Below are 16,991 nucleotides of genomic sequence, written 5' to 3'. Positions count from 1 at the left end.
AAATTGGAGTATCCCTTGAACTGTCACAGCATGCAGCCCATCTTTGTTCTGAACACACAGTGATATACAGTATGTGCTCCTTTAAGATGTGAGAACTTACAAAGGAGGTGTTGTAGAAGTTACAGGGGTCATCACCAAGAAGAACAGAGATGCTTGGAGAACAAGGGTACGCACTGCTGTCACATCTGGTTTCTAGAAGTGGATAGAACAAATACAGTTCAAGAGTTACAATACAAACATTCAAAAGTTACAATACAAACCCATTTTTAAAAGTGTATATGAAAAAGGTGAAACCATGTATGCTTAACAGTGCAGAGAACAGCACAGACTAACACGTCTGTAGTTTACTGACCCTTGAATTAATTTGCTGCACAATTTTAGCCAGTTTCTCTCCAACAAAGTCATTCTCCAAGTTTGTCGTGTGAGAAAAAATGTGAGTAGACTGGCTTGAGCCAGAGTGGAAATTTTGGAAAACCTTTGGTTACCAGTCCTAAAACCTAAATACACACTTTGTCATAGGAGAAAACAAACAAAAAAGCATAGCAATATCAATACGTACTTGTCTCTGTAAATAGGGCTGGCCAGCGCTCCAGGGTTTTCACTACAAGTTCAGCCTCCACAATCTCCTGTCTCCGCAGTGGGAAGGTCTGGTCCATCTTAGATCCAATGACAGTTTCACTGGGGTTCCGTTTTTTCATTTCTTCAACCAGGAGCTTTCTTTCAGCCTCTAGTCTATCTTCATTCCTCTTTTGTCTGTAGAAAAAATACACTGCTTACAGGTCCACTGCATCTGCAAAAAATTATTTTAAGTGGAAATTTTAGGTGCAAGTTGTAAGTCTTCGGTCATCTAATGTGCATGTGTTTTTATATATATATATATCCTCCAAAATGTTGTCTACTGTTATCTCACCTCCAGTGTATTGAGACCAACACTGACAAAGCAGCTGTGAAGAGTCCTCAAGCCAGTCGCCACAAGCACTTCTGTAAAGGACAAAGAATGTAATAGTTAAAACAAAGCTCCACTTACAGTGATGAGATTTGTAGATTAAAGACACATGTGAATAATTTACAAGCATTACAGAATAATGCTTGTTTTCCAATATAAATATAAAAAAGTATATATATATATATCCTCTTATATTAATATTTGAAGATTCAGATTGAGTTTAAATAATTTAAAAAAATTAAGACTATAAACAATCCTCACTTAAGTATAATTACAGAACAGCAACCACATTTACTTAAAGAAATAATAGTACTTATTTGAAAGAAAGTGTTGGTTTTTTACTAACTTTATTACAGTTCATTAACCCTTTGTACTAAAAGCACAAGTATGATCTCATTTGAAAGCTAACACCTGGCAGTTAATTGTAAATGTAGAATTAATTATTGTCATAATGAAAAATAATTGCTTGAAAGTTTTGTAAAGTTATTAGAAATGTATTTTTTTTATTAAATATCTTCATGAAAATAAAAATTTAAGTTGGCATTGTATCAATCTAGAAATGCACTGCTGCTCAAATTTCTGTGTTGTTAATACCCAACATTCGACCAATATACATCCACTGTGTCAACTCGGGGAAAACACAAAATTTGCTGTAGCAACATTCAAATTTTCACTTTCAGTTAAAATAAGATTTTTTAGGTGAAACCAAGATTGCACCAAACATGTGCTCTGGCTGTTATTTTGCTAATGTTTAACAAATGTTAGCTAATGTTGAGGCAGCAGACAGAAACACAAATTCACACACAAATAAAACATAACTTGATTGAAAACTTACCTTAATATTCCACAAGCAATGAAATCGGTACATTTCCAGCAAATGCGTCAGCACAGTCCGACAGGCACCACTGTTGTCGCGAGGAAATTGAACGTTGGTAGCTTCTACTGAGCACATGTTCACACCCGAAAATGCGCACAGAATCTATTACGCATGCTCTCACAAGTGCTGCTTCTTCTTCTTTGTTTTTTCTGCACATTAGGCATTCTTTATTTCACTGCTGCCTCTCAATGGTTTAGTAACGTCATTGCATTCTTTGTTGCTACTTGCTTATTTCAAGTAAGCGTCACTCAAATTATTGAGTAACTTGTTATTTTCACGCTGCAATTGCCTTTAACTCAACAAAACCTAGTAAGAAGTATGTATTTTATATTACTGAGTAAAGTTTACTAAGTATAAGTGAGTCAGGAAAGCTATTGGATTTTACAGTGTATGATATACAAAACACATTGTTACTGTCAAAACTGGTCAACATACTGTAGGGTTCCAGTCAGTATAGCTGCACAACACTGTAAAGTGCTAATACTAAATATAAAGCTAGCTACATTCAAGCTATTTTGGGTAGAGGATGACTGGGAAAAAAAATATTGGTTTGCTAAAATTGATTTGATTCATTGAATTCATTGATTCACTTGATCAATTTAATGAACTAAGCTTTCCTCTAGCTCAGTGGTAAGCATTGCGTTAATAACGCAAGGTTGTGGGTTTGATCCCAGTGGATTGCACATACATGTATAAATGTATTGGATAATGCAATGTAAGTCGCTTTGGATAAAAGCGTCTGCCAAATGCATACATGTAAATGTAAATGTAAAACACTTCACTAAAATGAATTGATTTATTTTAGTGAACCAATTCATTTTTGTGAGTCAATTCATTTTTTTGTTTTATTTACTAAAATTAATCAGATTTTTAATCACTACTCGGGATAGAGAAGCATTTTCTACTCATTTAGAAAAAGTAGATTGTTATTGGAAAAGTTACACTATTTAGAAAACTACTGTTAAAGGGTTATTTCACCAAAAAATTATAATTACCCTATGGTATACTCACCCCAAAAAAATCCGTATTTAAAACTTTATCGATTAAAATAACTAGCTTCCGGCAGACGGCCAATGCAAGTCTACTTGCGCCAAAAGAGTAACACTTGATGATGTATGATGAATGATGTAGGAGTAGCGTAAGCTTCGACGCGTCTCGTGGTTCAAACAAACAAGGTTAGAACAAACTCAAGCTCCTCCGACATCTTAAAATGGTCGACTTAGACTTCTAATGTGTGACTGGTGTTTTGTTTTGCTCTGTCCTCTGCGCTCCCGTGTCCGTCATCGCGTTGTGCTTCAAGGTCAAGGGTTACTCTTTCGCCGTAAATCAATGCGTACGGCCGTCTGCTAGTTATTTTAGTCGATAAAGCTTTAAATATGGATATTTTTCTTACACGAACGCATCGCTTCAGAAGGCATTTATTAACCCCCCGGAGCAGTGTTGAACACTTTTATCATGGATGAATGCACTTTGATGGACTTCAAAACAGAAACAAGCCATTCAAAAAGAATGTCATAAACTGTACACCTACTGTATGGCTTGAGGGTGAGTAAATCATGGGGTAATTTTCATTTTTGGGTGAACTCTCTCTTTAAACTACTGAAAATGCATCAGTACTTTTAGTTAGTTATATGTTGTATAATACGAATGCCTCTTTTTCCCTCCATTTCATTGTTCACGAACCAGTTAAAGTCATTTGACTCATAACAAACCTGTTCTGTCAGTCAGTTAGCCGACAGTTCCATTAACTATTCTTGGATGTGCAAATACAGGAGGGATAATGTCAAGCGTTGGCCTTATTGTGCCCTGCCATTAACAAAATCTAAGACGCAATGAACGAGGTCGCTGTCTCCGGTGAGAGGAGGTTTTCACGGCAGCGCGTTCTGCGATTACCCTCCCACCCGCAATCATGCCACCCACCGTGGATCATTAATATTACAAACCTGCAGGGGAGGACGTGGCCTGCAAATCCTCACTGTAATTACATTAAATATCATACACACAGTACAAACAGTGATCAAAGCCTAGCATTACACGGTAGAGAAGTCATAGCAGCCAGGAAGGGAGGAGAAAGGAAGGAGAGGGAAAGAGAGAAAGAGAGAGAGAGAAAATTCCCCACAGTGGGTTCCTGGAGAGCAGGTTCTACTTTTTACTCGCTCTCCTTGTCTGTCTCTTCCCTCTCTGCTCGTATAGAGATGCGATGTCTGAGATTTTCTTCGCCATATTTACTCTGTCAATTTGACTCCTTTTCAGTTTGAAATGTGTGTCCTGTGTAGCTGAACAATATTATAGAATGTTCTGCAAGATTATCACAGAGCGCTGCAGTCGGGTTGTCTGGATGTTTTCACCGTTCAAGTTAAGTAGAATACTGAAAAGAGCTTTTTTGACAAGTGCATTGTGGCGTGCTCATGTATGCAGGAGTGAAAATACTTTTGATTCTGGCCGACAGTCGACAGTCCAGGAATGAAACCCAAAATGTGCATATTTGTGCAACAATTACTATATATATATTATATTATATATTATAGTTAGGGCTGTCAAAAGATTAATCACGATTAATCACATCCAAAATAAAAGTTTGTGTTTACATAATATATGTGTGTGTACTGTGTATAATTATTTATATATATAAAAACACGCACAATCATGTATATATTTAAGAAAAATTGGTTAAATTTGTATATAACATATTTATATATAATATAAATTATATAAATCTATATACAGTATATAAATGCAAATATTTCTTAAATATATACATGAATGTGTGTGTATTTATACATAATAATTATACACAGTACACACACATATATTATGCAAACACAGACTTTTATTTTATTATTATTATATTATTATAAATTATTTGTTATAAATAGTCAAAAATATGTATTTCTTTACTATTCTTTTATTAATATGTATTATTATTATTATCATTATTCTGTATTTATATAAAACTATTTACAGTCATTATTTACCCTTATGTCATTAAAATTTTGAAAAATCTTTTTCCATACAACAACATTTATAGTGACTAAACTCCAAAAAGGACAAGCAAACACCTTAAAGGTGGACTATAAAAGTGATGCATTCGACTCTAGGGGTATATTATTCCAAGTCTTCTGAAGTCAGACAGTATCTCTTTTCACTGGACAAATTCATGTCTGTGTTTAGATTCAAATAATACTGTGTCGACAGGTTTGATGGCACTGATTTTAAGTAAATAAATCTTTCAAATGTAATACACAAATCAAATGAATAGCACGCTTAGTTTTTTCTCTGTCGTTTTTGAAGCTTGACAGACATGGTCACAGAAAAAAACTTTGTGAGTATATGACAGTTTTTTTTTTTTTTTTCATTAGGTGAACTAGCATCACTATATGTTCTCCTTACATTATACTCTGTCAAATTCCCTGTTTACTGCATCAGCACAAACCTTGCGCCTTCACAAACTTTTGCCTTCTAGATCAAGGTCACCACTGTCAATTGCGAGGTGGCATTGTTAAGGGAGGGAGGGACGGACCCAAAAATAGAAGTGATTTCTGTACTTTGTCAAGCCAGCCATCTCCATTTCCCTGTGGTTCGGCCCATGATACTGATCTAAGAGGCAGCCCGGTGATAAAGATCACACATTGAGTGGGAAACCTCCCTCAGGAGTTAATTGAAGTCAAAGTGAGTCACACCATCTTAGATCTGGCAGATGACCCGTGCCGCTCTCTATTGTCTTTTCGCCGTCCTCTCACGTTTTGATCAACGCTTCGCCCCTACTTTAACTTTAAATAAGCAATATCCAGGGGATGCTGCTCAATGTCAACGGCAACACTTGAAGGGTCACCTTCCTGATGCGCTGATAGTTCCTGCGACAGAGGCATGGGGTGCCTTAAATGAGAGGATTTCCATGTTATGTTTTAAGAAGGAAGATTAAGGCTTACTGTTACACACACTATTATTTACATGTAATGTCTTGGATGCACTATAATAGTTCAGATGTTAGTTTTGCATGTACACGATTCTAGGTTATGCTCATTTTCTGTGTGAATATACGTGACCTTCACGTTTTCCAGTGCAGCATGCACAAGCTGGCATACGGTGTGTGAAACTGTATCCCATGCAATGTGCTCGGTTTAACCTTTCTTCCAGTGTGATGAATGAACCAGAGGTGACTTTTTTATTAGCGTTTTAGTATTTAGTTTAAAATGTTATATTTATTTCCACGCTTTATTACTTTTTTTAAAAGCAGCCTATGAATATTTGTGCAACAATGAATATTGTGATTTTACAATTTACGACTGGAATGATTTGAATTATTTTATAGTTATGCATTTTTAGTTAAACATATTTATTTTATAATAATATTTATTATTATTATTATTATAAAAAAATGTACTTTTATTAATTACCCTCATGTCATTCCATTTTTTCAAGAATCTTCAGATGTTAAAGAGAATTTTTAGAGAAATACAGAAATAAATATGCAACAGTGAGGTCGTGACAACAATCACACTACAATTTGAAATATGTTTTGTTGCATTTTCTGCATAGTATTTTTCCAAACATAGCCAACGTGTGTATAAATATTTCATATTAAAGGGTCTTTGTTGCAGGTTTGATGTCAGCAGTGCTGGAAGCTATTGGTTTGGATACTGAGGAGTGCAAATGGGACATAAGAGGAAGAAGGCAAGATGTGGCATTAGAATGTAACACACAAATCATATGAATTTTATTTATGCTACTTTTATGTTGTCGTTTTTTGGAGCTCGACAGCCTAAGGTCCCTATCCAAAAGAGGATCCTGCTTTTGTGTTCTACTGTAGAAAGAACATCAAGCGGATATGAAACGACATCAAGGTGAACAAATGATGACTGAACGTACATTTTTGGCTGAACTATCTCTTTAATAATGTAAACAACAATTTTACAGGTTCCACATCCATGTGAATGTCGCTGACTCCTTTTTTTGCCACTTGCTAGTCTCACCTGTGCCAAATGTCTCATCCTTGACAGCAGTGAATCCACTGTGAATTATGCATTTGCTCTTCACTCTTAATTACTTACTCAGCTACGAGATTCCTTCCACATACATCCTAATGTTCCCGTGAGATGTCTTTGAGGGAGGGGACATTTTCAGATTGATGCCCTTCCTCGAGTTCTGGATGGTTCCGCCGCAGAGCTTCATGCACCAATAATGACACATGATGGAAGTCCCTGTCAGTGTGTCACCTTAGAAAATGAAGATAGATGGAAGGATGGATGGAAAGTGATTTTGTTGAGCTGGAAGTTAAGAGACATTGCAGTGGTAATAGGCGAGCGTGATTACCGCCCGCAGAGTCACTGAATGTAACTGGAACTTCTTTTTTTGTGTGTGTCCAATTTAAGAACGAGCTATTAGGCACCGGCGCTGTTGTCAGCTTTTTTTGGTGAGTTTATTGCTTTCAGAGTATTAGACTCAGAGCATTATTTCTTCTTAGATGGACAAAGTATGTACCTGTTTGCTGTTTCAAACCTGTCTGGAACACACAAGATACAGTATTTAGAAAATTTCTTTGTCCAGACAATGTCCAGTGGACCAAAATATCCAAAATATCTTATTTTTTGTTCTGCAAAGAACGTTTGGAACGAGTAAATGATGATTGCACTTTACTTTTTAAGTGAACTATCCCTTTAAGCAGACCCATTATGCATGCAGGTTAAGCGAATGTATAAATCTTTGATAGATTCAGTGAATGTAACTTAATGAATTCATTAGGAGGAAAGTGTTGTTCTCTGGCCGGGGAGTCTTGCCGCTTAATTAAAACGGCTCTGTTGTAAGCAGACACACTGTATACATACCCTCTGGTCAAATCCAGATTTGGAGCGGCTCCTTGCATTGGCTGCTTACCATCGGAGTCTGTATTCTCGATTTATAATTATGAAAACTGATTGGTTGAGCCTCGTTCAAAGCCGTTGAAAAATAGCTGGTACATGCACACCTGTGACCACACGTGAACTGCATTTTATATTAATGTACAATTCTATAGAGTTAGAAGAACTATGAAGAAGTATATTACTTGATGAATGAATTGTTTGTTGTCTAAAATCAACTGGATTTTATTTATTCTTTGAAGAAGAAAATGGGAGTGGTGTTTGACCACTCAACACAACAAAACCACCAACAACTTGAAATGTGAATGCTAGGGGGTTTCTAGGGATTTTCAGTGTATTTGTTTACTGGCCCAAGTTAAAAAATATATATATATATATCCCCAATTAAATTCTGTTTTTTTTACTATGGGCCATATAAGGTTTTCATCTTCTTTTTTTAAAATCATCTGACAAAAGCAAAAAAGATGAATAATTGTCAATTTTGATCACATTGAAATGTAACACCATACATCTTGTCAAAATGATTTAAAAATGTGTTAACTAAAGCAAATAGGTGTTCTTGGGTACAACATAAAGGCAAAAACATAAAGCGTTCAATACATAGTTATGTTTAGACTGACAAGCATCAATATTACTATTGCTTATACTTGGGGTAAGGGATTTGAACAAACTCCTAACCCCAAATATTAGACTTCAGCATTTAACAGATGGCCCATTGTGGCTTATTATTTGTTTGCAATAATGCTATGAAATGTATAGTTCTGCAAATCCAGAAAGGCTTGAATCAATAAATACTTGATCCAGGTAGTCCACTTGAATGCACCTGTGCATTAACTCAACATTTTGGTTAAAATACGGCAACAGTTACTTTAAAGGTGCACTTGGTAACTTTTTCAACTTAATAAATCCGTTTAGAAATCATTTGGATGGTTAAATAATCTGTTCTGGTGAGAATGGTTACTTTCCCCGCTCCCCCCAGCGTTCCCAGGCGGAAAACCAGCCTTGCAACATTGGGACTAACGTCCCGGTAAGTTGAAAATAGGAAGTCTCGTGAGAAGCGAGAACGAGCGAGAAAGAGCGAGAAACACGAACTGCTTTACGGAATACAAAATGTACATGTCAATGTTAAATGATACTGTGTATGATGTATTACCCACCTCGGTAGACATGCTCCACGCGATAAAGTTGGTGCGTCTGGGACTCATTTGTTCACCACACCGGCTCCGACCATAACAAAAGCACATGAGCAGCGGTAGAAAGTGGGAGGAGTGCGCCGGCGCGCCGCAAGTGACTTTACGACAGTGATGTGAAAAATATACGCACCGCAGCTGTAGGGGGAGCTCGTTGAGAAAATCAGCAAAGCGGTGGCTAGAGTTACCGAGTGCCGCTTTAAGCTAGTCGATTTCTCGTGGTGTTCTGGAGTTTTTAATATGGTCAGATGGAAGAAAGCTTGTGTTGTCTGATGCTAGAGCAGATATGATTCCTCCTGCAGAGGCTGATGAGAGGCTCACCTGTCCAAAAGAGGTTTTTCAAGTAGAGGAAGTCCACGTCGCTTCCTTAAATGTCAAAACCGAACTGTAACTCTATCTACCCATCCATCCATCCATCCATCCATCCATTCATCCATCCTTTCATCCATCCATCCATCCATCCATCCATCCATCCATCCATCCATCCTTTCATCCATCCATCCATCGAATGGATGCACACACACACACACTCTCTCTCTCTCTCTCTCTCTCTCTCTCTCTCTCTCTCTCTCTCTCTCTCTCTCTCTCTCTCTCTCCCTCTCTCTCATTTTACATCCATGTACACACAAAAGCCGTCGTTCACTTGAGCTGTGGGTGATTTTAATTTGTCAAAACTGTTTACCAGCACTGTGCCAGGCTATTACCACTGTGTCATCTTGGGAACAGATAGGTAATGAAAGATAGACAAAAGAGAGAGAGAAAAGGAGACAGAGGACGGCGAGGGGGGTTCATTTGGTGAGATTCTGTGAGGGGGGAATATAAAGAGCAGGCACAGATTCATTATTCCGTCTTTTCCCTCAAAATCAATTACGCTTACATGCAAATCAGGCCAGTTTTCTATTAGCAATGAATTATTAAAATATTTACTGGATGTGTGAGAGAAGACATCATCGGCTGCATCAATTAAACGCTCTGAAGTAAACAATGTATGTCTAATGTGTAAATCGTACATGCTTCTTTCAGTGCAGCCACATGTACAATTTCTGTATGTAAATCAAGTTATGGAGACTGATGTGAAGTCTATCTCATATGAGATGTAAACACTTCCTGTTGAACATGTATTTACAGAGAGTGCAACGTCAGATGTAGTTTGATAATTGTATTACTACTAGTGACTTGGGTTATTCTTATTGTTTGCTTGTTGCATTTCTAGAGCATAAATTAGAACATAATTATTTCTGTCATGACAACTCTCAGAGTGTTTGGCATGGTAATGGATATGACAATACTAATTTGTTTAGTCTTGGTGGAATAGATCTTATGCCTGGTTCAGATTACACGATTTTAGCCCGATTTTGGCACGATTCGTTTGACGTAGGGTGTCGTGGGGATTCGTAAACGACAACGGGCGTCGGGACGCAAGATTTGATCGTTTCATCTCGTATAGTGTGTCATAGTGTGCGACAACCTACGTCGCGTCTGCGATGCCTCACGACATCACGACAAAAAGACTAGCATGTTTGATTTTTTTTCGGTCCTCCACGACGAGAGTGAGTGAGCGAGCGAGACAGAGTGTGTGCTAGTGAGTGTGTGTGCTAGGGTGACCACCTGGCTATATTGCTCTGTTGCAGCCAGGTCAGACCTGATTTCGCGGGACACGAGGGATATAACTTACTATTATTATACCAGGTGAATAAATATTTATTTTAAGATGTCTTTATTGCTAATAGGCTTTATAAAAATGTTAGCTATGACGGCGCTGACCGGCGCTGTGAACGTCACTAATAATATAAAACTCATTTTAACAGCACGGGTCTATTTAATCTAAGTAGCTAATTAAGTGAAAATAATAATCCAATTGCTAAAAAGCACATTTCCAAATAAGCACATAAATTCCACTAGGAAAGAAGACAAGATTAAATGCGTTCTTACCGGATTCAGTAGACTATATTTTTGTGTCTTTTCCATGCGTGATGGTGAAACTTCGGTGGCATAACGTAACAGTTACACCGCAATCTCCTTTTTTAGGGTCACCTGTAACTGGTTTTAACCATGTATATTTTTTCTCCCATTCCTTATCATACTATATTTTTACATACATATTTTTTTTTCTCTCTCAGTGTTTGTTATCCCGCTCTGGAACCAATAATAACGGCTGCGCATGTTCAGTATTTTCTTATAACATTTTTATTGTAGAATTGTAATTTAAAAGGACGATGAAATAAAATGATGCAGACAAAATTAAAATGCGGGACTGCTTATGACTTGCGGGACAAAGCTTCAAACTTCGGGACTTCCTAGTTAGTGTGTGTGTGTGTGTGTGTGTGTGTATACGTGTGTGTGAGTGAGTGCGTGCGTGTGTGACATATAGGCTAGGCTACTATATGTGCGAGTGAATGTCTGCGTGTGTGACGGCACGCGATGACTGGTCAGAAAGCAACGTGTAGTCTGACATGTTTCTTGTCCACGACACGACAAGATTTTCGAAGTCAAAATCGTGTAATCTGACACAGTGACTATCGTAACAGACAAAAAAATCGTGTAATCTGAACCAGGCATTATACGCTGCTGCTGTTGTTGCTGCTGCAGAGCAAGTACGGGACTATAATACAATACATACACAACACTGCTGTGAGCAAGTCAGACATGCTGCTGCTGTACAACATAGTGTACATGAATTACCCCTCAACAGAGCAGGTGACAATGAAGATTGAAGAATACAAGCCAAGTGCACATCATGCAAAAATCCCCCAACATGCCGGAGACAAAAGAGAGAGAGAAAAAAAAGACCATTCACTGCTGCTGCTTCATTAGAAGAGCCATTATAACACCATGTATGCTAGGAATGTGTATCTTAAATATAGTTTTTAAGAGGAATTCTGAGAAGATGCTGCACATTGCTACAGCAGATGCTGACCAATTATTTAAAAGTTGAGCAGCAAACTCATTGGCTACTGATACAGCAGGAACCAATCAGCTGTGCCCTATAGAGAACGATGTGATTGCAGACCTATCAGCCTGAGCAATCTAGTTGTTAGCAGAACTTTTAATTTTTTTCCTTTGCTACTGTGCCTTTAAGACATTAATGTAAACACTATCTTTATATGTGGGTAGATCTGGGTTGTGTTTTCCAAAAGCATCATAAGCAGAGAGTAGAAACCACTGGCACCAACAGTCTTTGATCTACGCAGGTTTACGATGCTTGAAATGCAGCCCTGGGTGGTCGTTTTTAACTTTCTGACTTTGCAGAAGTTTGGAGCAAGCTATTTTTTAAGCTTACTTTCAATAAACACTCTTTTTGGACCAAGGAGAAAGTTTTCAGTGTTGAAACTTACAGCATGTTTTAGTACATCAAAGCCTTTTTTTTTAAATTGGGGTCACAAAACATTTGATTTGAAAAGATTGAAAAAAAGTTTAAATCAATGCATTTTGTAACCGTAAAATATAACAAAAACTTCTGTGCCAACGCATTTTATTTTTAGTCTCACTAATTGTTGTGGTAACAACGTGGTCACATCATTTAATAAACAATATCCCATAAATTATTCCACAGGACTACACATGGAGTCTTCCCAAATTCTCACTCATGTCCCTCTCTGGTGTATTTTAATGGGGGGTGCATTAAAACTTTATTTTCTCTATTCTCTATCTTTCTCTACTCCTTTTTCTTTTCTTCTGATCAGTATTAACATTTCCACTGTAGCAACTAGATCTTATTTTTAAGCTGCCAGCTGTCTGTCGATGCTTTTAAAATGCGGTAAACTACAACATTTTGGAGTTAATGCAGCCTCTGTGTATGACCCTCTCAACATATAAAAACATTGCACTAACCTGTCACAATCCAGTATGCTCGTAAACTTCTCAAAAGTCTTTTTCTTCTCCCTTGTCTTTTTTAATATACAGTGACTCACCCTGACACCCGTTCCTCCTATAAACTCACAATGACTTTGACAAATTCCACAACCCGAACTGTCGGCTCCTGGGCCCGGTGCCCGACAAGACTTGTCATGCTTCTCTGGCCTGTACGGCGCCGGGGAATCAATCGCTGTCCCTATTCATAATCCATACCTCACTGTACCCTGAGCAGCCATTTAAATCCTCATTTGTCCTCGGCATCGCAGAGGTGAAAAGTTTATGAATAAGGAATTATTTGGATTGCACATTCACACCAGTCAGAGCGCTGATGTCCTATTTTTGACAGTATCGTAATAAGCTGCTGAATTCTGTCATTTGTCACCAGGACTCCAGTGAATCTGGGGCACTGAACACTACAATTTTCAACAGTTTTTTTTTTTTTTTTTTTTTTTTGGTGCTGCAGTTATTTTAAGTGTATATCATTAACCACCCGATGTTTTGTGAATCTGGTGTTGTATTTGAAATATGACATAATTAATTGTTATTTAATGATAGATTGCCTTTTCAAGATAGCCGAGAAGTAGTTGTTGGTTCAATGAGACAGTGAGTTGATATGAGGTCACCTGCCTTAAGGGCAACCAATGAACAATGTCAAAATCTTCTCTGACCAAAACATCCAGAATGCGCAAGTTTTGACATTCAAAACTAATGAGACCATAATAAACTAATGAGACCGCCCAGAGGCTTTCAATGAACATGAGGAGCACACAAACAAGTTGCATGTAAATGTCAGCTAGTTCTGTGTAAAAACAAGACTGTCTACTCATTAGCACTGATCTGGAACTAGATACTCTTACTCGGATCAACTCTAAAGCATCAAAATGCAAATCCTTCCATCAGCACATGCAATCTCGCATCTCGAATCCCTTATACTGAAGGGTATAAAGCAACAACAGGCTCGTGTTGTGCTTTCACTGACAGTGTTTCTGCTGTTTAACTGAACTTCAGCTTTATACAGAAAATAAATTATAAAACGGTTATCTGGAGTGTGCCATTAAGAATTATTATTACAAACATGATCATCTGGAAATCTGATTCACATCCAAATGGTAATTATTCTAGAACGGAACCCAAACAGGCTGTAATCTGCTTAAATAATCAGAATTTAATCAAATTTGCTGAATATAAAGTGCTGTTTGCTGTCTGTCACTGAATGAGACTTGCATGAGACTTCCATCGAGCCTGATAGATGTTGTTTTTCAAACTTAGGGGAAGAAGTTAGCTCTATGATTTCATGCATTTCATCATGCTATATATAGTGTATTGAGCTGGACAGAGAATGTACTGTAGCAAATCACAGTTCATGACTATTATATAAAAGACAATTGGCTTTGAAATGCCCCTCACCAACTTCCTATTTCAATAATACGGTCAAACAACTGCATTATATGGAGTCTTTAAACTTTATCAATGTGTTTTTTTTTCTAAAAATTATTATATTTTGAAATTATAACATTATTTGTTAAAAATGAAACTTATTTGTTCATATTTAAATATTGGCATAGGCCATTACATAGTAAAACAGTAATATCCTATACTAAACCTAAACTAATCTTGACAAACTATATACCATTTGAAAGCTTACAATCTGTAGTTTACATATTTGGTGACTGATTTTCAAAATAAATTACAGAGGAGCCGTAATTTATCAATTTGCAACAAGAATATTTTCATACTCCTAAGGCGTGTTCAGACCTTTATTTTGAAATAGTGATAAACAATAAAAAATCATGAAAGAATGGTAGAAACCTCCATTTGTTTTCATGCCAAGAGTTCAAAAGATAGCATCCATTCAATTATTTTAGAAAAAAGGTCTGAAAATGTTTTAAATATAAAGAAAAAATTTATAAATTCACTATTTGTGATGTGGTAGCGAGCTATAATGCACATACGTGTTCTTTTTGTGTTTCTTAGAAGTTGAATTTATTTCAAAATCTACCAAACTTCCAATACTACTTCTGAATAGGATGTCTACTTCATAAATTGTGTGAAAATTTTAAAAATAATGGTTCAATCACTCAAACAACATATGGAAATGGAGGCGCCCTTATATGGGCAGTAATGTCCACTAGTGAAAAAGTTTGGTACTGCGCCCAAACAAAATCTTACTGAAAGCTTATTTTTTGAGATATCAACCTAAAATTTGAAACACAAATTGTTTAGATTTTTGGCTTTGATTTTTTTTTTGCATTTTTAGAGTCCACCAGGTTTTGAAAATATATATTTTATATAAAATATGAATAATTACATTTTTAACATTGTACATTTTCATAAACTCAAACTTCTATAACTTTTTTTCTGTTTGACTTTCTTAATTTATTAATTAAAATCTGCTCAATGTCAAGACCAATCTTACATCTATATTCCAAAGCATTCTTGAATTACAACCATTTAAGTTCGGAATGTGTATTTTCACGTCTATTTAAAAAAGGGGGGTGCCGCTTAAGGGGTTAAAATATAAATTTAGGATCAATTTAATAAAAAAAAGAGTAAGTCCATGGCACTGAAGGGTTCATAATAAATCTGAAGCTTGCATTTTTCCAAAAGCGTTTACCTGAAATATTCACATTAAAATTGTTTATTAATTGACCTGTAAAGTTGTCAAAATAGTTTCTTTTGAGGTAGGACTACTTTTCTATGCGGATGAAGATCTGGTTAACCATGGCGTGTTTAAGTATTCTCCATGAAAAGTGCCTAAGTTGTATAACCCAGATGTTCATTTACCAGCTCTCATATTCTTCAGCTCGTGGGATTTTGTTTATATTGTGCAACGAAGGGCCTTTGGTGGCACATATTATAATTTTAGGAGGTTAAGAACAGACAGGAAAGGTCTTTTCTGCAGAAGAGCCACCATTGACAAGGACATGCCCATCTTTCTGTCCTCGTTTAAATCCCATGGAGAAGGCCACCGCACGGAGTCAACGTTCATTAGCATCACTTGCTGTTATGGAGGGGAATTAATTGGCCACCTCTTAATGACAGGGCACACTAATGCCTAACAATGATCGCCATCTGTGTTTAAGATCTCGCTCGGATTGCACGCCGTGTGAAACATCAGAACTGTCCCTACAGACATTGCTAGTACACATTTACTTATAGATGCTTGGATAAATGCAATGAGGAACTAGTGTACTTAACATGGGGTTTTGTTAAGTTATAGAAAAAATATATTTCAAATTCTTAAAGTTTTGACTTTTTATCAGTGATAAGAAATGTTTTTTCATCAGAAAGTCCTTACAAAATGAGAATGAAACTGCAGATTTTCATCTTCAGACAATAAGAGGTACAAATCTTTCATTTATTTTTCACATACTTAATAATTATCTCTATATTTACCTTTGTGCCGAACTGACTTTTTAAAATTGCCAATTAGCAAGGTTGTGCACTGTTGTTAGAGTTGTATTCAGAAGCATTTTTATGCAATTTCTGACTTTGAACTGAGGACGCAAACTGAATGCAGAATTTCAAGCCCATTTTGAATGCAAAGTCAAATTAAAATGAACTGAAGTTCAAAGAAATGTAATGTAATTTTAGAAGAGCAAGGTCTATCAAGACATGTTTGAATCTCTAAAGATGCCACTTTTAGGAATTTGTAATTAGTTTAATAATATTGAATGATTTAGTTAACAATATTTAGTCCATATTTATTTACTTCATATTTCTATGAATTACATTTCATCAATGTATTTCAAATTCAAATTCAACTCCAATGGTGAAATCAATTAAAATTCACACACATGATTGAAAGGAAGCCAATTCTTCCCTTCTCAATTATGTGAATCTTATACAGAAAGGACCAAATTGATTGTATTATCCATCACATAATGTTATTGCATGATGTTATCGTTTTAATATTTAGATAATCCTAAACGAAGTGTGCAGTTTCACAAGTTGCCAAATTACCATAATCTTTATAAGACAGGATGCAGAATTTGAACACCAGTAGACCCGTCCGTTGTGCAAGTGTCATGAAGAAATACATGAACTACAACATGATGCAATTTCAGCAGCATAATGCCGCAGAAAGTTTCTGACACCATCAAAGCAGAGCAGAGGCGTCCGAAATGAGTTTTGAGGTAGAGACGACTGGCATGGAAAACGCGAGGAAGAAAAACATGACAGAGAGGTTAATGAGAAAAGAGAAATGGAGAAGGGCAGCGGCATCGCTTGAACCAGCTCTTCAGCAGTCGGTTAATCAGGTCACG

The 16,991-nt window shown here is 36.6% G+C and overlaps 1 long non-coding RNA gene across 1 annotated transcript; it reads right to left on the bottom strand.

The window, feature by feature from the left end:
- Window positions 1-470: 470 nt before the first annotated feature.
- LOC307007222 lies at window positions 471-1,899 on the bottom strand. The gene is made up of 3 exons (XR_013799603.1): window positions 1,782-1,899; window positions 911-981; window positions 471-790 (listed from the first exon to the last, which is right to left on the bottom strand). It is a non-coding gene; the product is annotated as an uncharacterized lncRNA (long non-coding RNA).
- Between the last annotated feature and the right edge of the window lie 15,092 nt (window positions 1,900-16,991).

The sequence above is a fragment of the Phoxinus phoxinus genome (assembly GCF_949152265.1).
Source record: "Phoxinus phoxinus genome assembly, chromosome: 11".
NCBI classification, from domain to species: Eukaryota; Metazoa; Chordata; class Actinopteri; order Cypriniformes; family Leuciscidae; genus Phoxinus; species Phoxinus phoxinus.
The sequence above is the reverse complement of the archived record's forward strand: the minus strand, read 5'-3'. Positions and strand labels throughout refer to the sequence as shown.